Here is a 6,705-nt window from a genome sequence, read left to right on the forward strand (position 1 = left end):
ATGAGAACAGTAGTGAAATGTTCAGATGGGAGCTAGTATCTGTGTAAAGAAAGCAAAAACAACACTTTAAACTACTTTAAGAATAAAATAAACAATTTTTAATGGTAAGTCTTTTTTTCACCTCAAGTGTCTCTCACTAAGGAAAGAGAAACACTTCTAACAGAAAGCATGAGAGGAAAATAATTACTTTATTAGTATGCTGTGGAGGAAAGAGGAAGAGTTTTATTGTCACACAAACCTGTAGTCTCTCAATTTCCAGGGATGCAGCAAAAAAATTTTTAGTGAGATGATGATGGGAATGTCCTAAGTTCTCTAAGAACCTAAGTTCTCTAAGAACCAAGTTCTCTAAGAACTTGGTCTCTTCATTGGTAAAATTATACAATATCTCAGATGTCACTTTTCCTATAGGAGCTGCTGGGTTGAGAGGAGTGTGGCCCTCTCCTCTCCCCACGATAATGTTTGCTCATTCATTGATATCTGTGTACTCTGAAAAGAGTGGAATCATCTGGCAAAAATATTATTTTGTCTTCTGTGTTCAAGGCTCCTATTCAACCTGATACCATGAACTTTGTTCACACCAACTTAGCCATATGCTGTCAGTGAAATTAGCAGGTCATCAAATCAGTGCTGAGTCTTAGGGTACTGGCAGAGCTGTGGCTCGAATTCCCAGAGCTCGAGGTAGTGGGATCCACTGTTCTGGTCAGGGTGCTTTTGGAAATATGTGTCATGGGGGGCACATGTTTGCACCAACCCAAACCTGGCACTGTTGGCCTCGCAGAGTAAACACAATACAGAAGCGATATCCCATCTGCTCTGCCCTGGCTGCCTCAGCCTTACTAGTGCTGGTCATGTCTAAAGGTCATCATATTGAGGAAGTTCGGAATTTTCTTTGGTGACTGAAGGTAAAGTTGAAGGCTACAAGAAGTCCAAGGAGGCTGTTTTGCTTCTTAAGAAACTTAAAGCCTGGGATGATATAAAAAAGGTCTATGCCTCTCAGCAAATGAAAGCTGGCAAGGGCATAATGAGAAACTGTTGTTGTATCCAGTGCAGGGGATCCTGCATCATCTAATCATCTACTGTGAAGATAGCAGTATCATCAAGGCCTTCAGAAACATCCCTGGAATTACTTTACTTAATGTAAGCAAATTGAACATTTTGAAACTTGCTCCTGGTGGGCATGTGGGATGTTTCTGGATTTGGACTGAAAGTGCTTTCTGCAAGTTAGACGATCTGTATGGCACTTGGCATAAGGCTGCCTCCCTCAAGACTCACTACAACCTTCTCATGCATAAAATGCTTGATACAGACCTTAGCAGAATCTTGGAAAAGTCCAGAGATCCAAAGAGCCCCGTGAGCACTATGGAAGTAGAGTCATCGCAGGGTCCTGAAGAAGAATCCATTGAAGAACCTGACAATCATGTCGAAGCTAAACCTATGTGCAAAGACCTTGTGCCAGAATACCATTCTTCGCCAGGCCAAGAATCATAAACTCTGGATGGATAAGGCAGCAGAAGCCATAGAAGCCAAATCAGATGAGAAGGGGGTTCCAGGCAAGAAGCCTGTAGTAGGGAAGAAAGGAAAGAAGGCTGTTGGTGTGAAGAAGCAGAAGAAACCTGTGGTGGGGGAAAAGGCTGCAGCTAACAGAAACCAGCAGCTGACAAGAAGCCTGCAAAAAAGAAACCCAGTGAAGAAGCCTGGTGCCTAAAAACTTAAATTTATTCTATAAAATCAAATCATGTTGGACAGCTAATTTTTTTGAGGTTATGCAATATGGTTTTCTTGAGTTCCTTAAGAGCCTTTAGCTGCTCTGTGTTCTTTTCTTTCCCCATTTTATTAACATATAATGAATTATTTGTTTCAGGGGTACAGGCCTGTTATTCATCAGTCTTACACAATTCACAACACTCACCATAGCACATACCCTCCTCAATGTCCATCACCCAGCCACCCCTCCCTCCCACCGCCCTCCACTCTAGCAATCCTCAGCTTGTTTCCTGAGATTAAGAGTCTCTTGTGTTCTGTCTCCCTCCCTGGTTTTATCCTGTTTCATTTTTTCCTCTCTTCCCCCAGGATCTTCTGCCTTATTTCTAAACTGTTTTCCAGAGTGGTTGCACCAGCTGGCATTCCCACCAACAGTATAGGAGGGTTCCCCTTTCTCTGCATCCTTGCCAACATCTATTGTTTCCTGACTAGTTAAATTTAGCCTTTCTGACTGGTGTGAGGTAGTATCTCATTGTGGTTTTGATTTGTATTTCTCTGATACTGAGTGAAATTGAGCACTTTTTCATGTGTCTGTTGGCCATTTGGATGTCTTCTTTGCAGAAATGTCTGTTCATGTCTTCTGCCCATTTCTTCATTGGATTATTTGTTCTCTAGGTGTTGAGTTTGGTAAGTTCTTTATAGATTTTGGGTATTAGTCCTTTATCTGATGTATCATTTGCATATATCTTCTTCCCTTCTGTCTGTTGCCTTTGGCTTTATTGACTGTTTCCTTTGCTGTGCAAAAGCTTTTTATCTGGATGAAGTCCCAATAGTTCATTTTTGCCCTTGTTTCCCTTGCCTTTGGTGATGGGTCTAGGAAGAAGTTGCTGCAGCTGAGGTCAAAGAGGTTGCTGCTGTGTTCTCCTCAAGGATTTTGATGTATTCCTGTCTCATATTTAAGGTCTTTCATCCATTTTGAGTCTATTTTTGTACGGTATAAGGAAATGGTCCAGTTTCATTCTTCTGCATGTGGCTGACAGCTGATTTTGAATAAAGACCTGATCAAAGCCAGTGAGGGGGAAAAAAACTCTCAGATACCATAGAGTTGCTGTGAATTTTAAATTAGATTAAGATAGGAGAACTTATCACTTTTATTTATTAACATCAGCTCTGCCATAACTTCTGTTAAAAAATAACTGTGGAACAGACTTTGTGTAGTAATCCAATAAGATAAGGAACTAAATTACAATCTAGAGCCATTTTTTGAAGATTCTTCTCTTGTTCAAGGTTTTAGATTTGGTGTGTTTGTTTTTTTCTATATCCATAGAAGATAGAGGGGAAAAAAATTACAAACCTTTTTTTCACACTTTATAGAGAACTGAGCCTATGCTTCAAGCATGCATCACTGTTAATGCAGAGAAACCCTCTGAAGTTGTTCTGGCATGGTGAGCTCTTTCTTGACTGACAGCCTAATAAATTCAGCTTTGATATAGACTGTTTTGGTAATTCCAGTTCATTCTTCAACCATAGCACCTTCGTATACATTTAGTAGTAACATGAGCATCTGAATATACCTCAGTTTGGGGCTCTCTGAATTGAACTGTCTAATTCTTTGAAGTGGTCTGTAAGGATTCAACATGTGGATTTGATATATTCTACCCACCCGCCAAATTTAGTGAAAGTTCCTTTCTTTCCTGTGTGGTGTCAGGGCAGATAGACAAGATCATTTTATTTATCGTATGTACTTGACTTCATTTGGCATTTGTTTTGCTTCATATTTTCACTTAACTTGGTCATCCATAAGAAAATTGTTTCTTCTGCATATTCTTTGATTGATAAACAATTTAACTAGAAATTCTGAAGTTGGCTGTGTCTTGGAGCCTTCTCAAAATCTAGATGCTTTCTATTTATCTAGTACCTCTGTGATATTTGTGATTGTTGTGGTGAAAAATTTTCCTCTCTTTTCAAAGATTCTTCTGGCTTGTCTAGTAATTAAATCATCTTGACACAAATTAACAGGAGAAAATCAACTTTAATTTTATATGTTCATGAACCACACATGCCTGAAGGGTTTAAAGACAGAAAGCTGAAATGTGGTAATGTCATCCTAAGCTAAGGAATGGAAGGGGCTTAAAGAGGAGGAGGGTAATTCACAGGATATTAAGAAAAGCAGATGTTTGGTAATTAGATGTTTACCCTGCCATACAGATGTGTCATTCGGATGAAATTTATCAGTGTTAATAACTTTAATGTTAGAAAAGACCTCCGTTTTGGATTCTGATAGGTCTTTAAGGGAGGGGCACAAGTTTGGCTTGAGCCCCTGGGTCTCTATTGCTTTGATCTCAAAATAGTCCACAGGTCAAAGTGGCACAGTTTGGGGAGACTTTTCCTGAACCCCTTCATGATTTATAACAAATATGTGTTTGGTCATTCAGATGACCAAAATATATTTCTCATATGTACATTTGATCCTTAACAATGTGGGGTTACGGATGCTGACACCCCCCCAAGACACACACACACACACACACACAGAGTAGAAAATCCACATGCAACTTTAACTCCCTCAAAACTTTACTAATAGCCTACTGTTGACTGGAAGCCCTACCCATTAAATAAACAGTGAATTACACATATTTTGCATATTATATGTATCATATACTGTAAAATAAAGTAAGTTACAGAAATAAAACATTACTAAGAAAATCAAAGGAAGAGAAATATATTTATGGTACTGTAAAAAATCTCGGAAGTGTTGAAGAAACTTTTTAAAACAGAAGAAAAAGTTTGCACCTGTGTTTTGGGTACCAGATATCTGGGTTCTTTCTCCTCCATTAGATAAGTGATCATGATCAGTGTAACAATGGAAATTTAAAAGATTTGTTTTCTCCACAGTCTTCTCCTCTTAGGGGAGAAACTCATTATGTCATTGAAATATTTAGCTCACTTTTCTTTAGACATGGTACCAGCCGCTACGTACATTTTATTCTAAGCTATCTAGGTTCTTTACGAATTGCTGTTTCGTTGGCCATGAATGACCCTAAGGCACTGGTGGGCTGTCCACTGGGAGTTGGAAAGAGCACATGGTGCCACAGCATGTGACATTAAACAGACATTGTCTCCAGTATTCTGACACCGAGTGTCAACTGTGGTACTTTCTTCACCTAGGATATTAATTCATAATTGTTTCTTTTTGTTGATGGTTGATACCCTGTCCATTGATTTAAAGTGACCCATTATTTTTACTTGACATTCCCAGTAGTCCTATGTTCCAAAGCCGCTGGACCACCTGAGTACATAAGTGCCACTGTTTAATGAAATATGTATATTCAGGTCTGTAAACCTAACAGTGTGACTTGGAGTGCTTCCTGCAGATGATTCTGACTGTTGAGTATTTACATGGACCATGGTGATATCCAAAAGAAAATGCTTTTATATTTATAGATTATTTCACTGAACTATATAAAATGGGTATCAATAAATGTATTTACTCCAAAAAAAAAAAAATCCATGTAAAAGTGGGGAAGTTCAAACCCTTGTTCAAGGGTTAATTGTTTTTGGTCCTTGTTTGTCATTTTTGGCTTAGAGCTCCTAAAACCCTTGAATTTCCAGTGATAAGGGCAGTGAAGTTGTCTTTTGTTATGTTAATGCATTGCATTTTGGAAAGTACATGGGTAACTTAAGGATAAGGGTGGTTGGCAGGACAACCAATCACTTGACCGTAGGGTTGGAACTTCCATTTCTCACTATCCACCACCACCTTAAAGAAGGGGAGAGGGACTAGAGATTGAGTTTAGTTGCCAATGGTAAATGACTTAATCAGTCATGCCTGTGTAATGAATCCTCAGTGTAATCCTGTGTAATGAAAACCCCAGTTTTATAGTTCAGAAAACTTTTATAGTTCAGAAAACCCCAGTTCAGAAAACTTCTGGGTTGGTGAACATGAGATATGGGAGGAGTGGAACATTCAAAATGAGCAGGTAAACTCCACACCGCTTCCCTATACCTTGCTATATGCATCTCTTTCAACTGGTTATTCCTGAATTATATCTTTTTATAATAAAACGGTAACCTTGTGAGTAAATGGGTTTGCTGAGTTCTGTGAGACACTCTAACAAATTAATTAAACCAAAGGAAGGGAGTCTTGGGAACCTCAGAATTATAGTCCTCAGAATATAACCTCAGAATTTATATTATATATATATATTTATATATATATTATAACATAACCTCAGAATTTATAGTCCCTTGGTCGGAAGTACAGGAAACAATCTGGGCTTGGGAGGTGCATCTGAAGTGGGGGTGGGGTAGAGGGTAGTCTTGAACCACTAACCAATAGGAATCTGACACTATCTCCAGGTAGATAGTGTCAGAATTGAGTTGATTTCTTAGGCAGCCTAATGGTGTTTGAGAATTGTTTGTTGGTGTGGTAGAAGCCTCCACAACACCCACACAGAATTGGGTCCAGGAACTGAAAAGAGCCACCTTAACTTTTTGGTTTCCCTTTTGTAACTTCTGAACTGCTTGGATTTCGGACAGTTTTGCTATTGATGAGGGAGTAGAAGGCAATCTGAGGGCAAAGCACAAGGTGACACCCCGCAAGCCCCCCCCCCCACCTGTGGAAAATATGTGACTTTCCTCAGGCATTCCTGGCTGCCCTAGAACTAAGGAAAGAGAAAAACAAATGAGATCACAATCACACAGGACCTGCGTCTCCAACAGCTTACAAAAGTCCTACTGGTTTACAAGAAAAAAAAGCAGTCTTATCAATAGCCTAACTTCCAGAAATTTCCTGCAGCCCTAACATCACCCTTAATTCCCTGGAGCCCTAACATCACCCTCCCCTCCATGGTGCTGTGAGAATCAAAGGCAGAAGGGAATGCAGCCCTTTGACTTATAACCTGCAGCGCATTGACAAATGCATGACAGGTAGAGTATAACATTCCTCCAGGAAACTCCCAACTCTCTTAATGTGAATGCTTTGCTAGAGGGAAAAACAAGGTT

General features: G+C 39.5%; 1 pseudogene across 1 annotated transcript; it reads left to right on the plus strand.

Moving 5' to 3' along the window:
- The first annotated feature begins 455 nt into the window (after nucleotides 1–455).
- On the plus strand, nucleotides 456–1,705 carry LOC308347031 (large ribosomal subunit protein uL4-like; annotated as a pseudogene). The gene has a single exon. The product of its transcript is annotated as a large ribosomal subunit protein uL4-like (transcript).
- The last annotated feature ends 5,000 nt before the right edge of the window (nucleotides 1,706–6,705 follow it).

The sequence above is a fragment of the Martes martes genome (genome assembly GCF_963455335.1).
Source record: "Martes martes genome assembly, chromosome: 8".
NCBI classification, from domain to species: Eukaryota; Metazoa; Chordata; class Mammalia; order Carnivora; family Mustelidae; genus Martes; species Martes martes.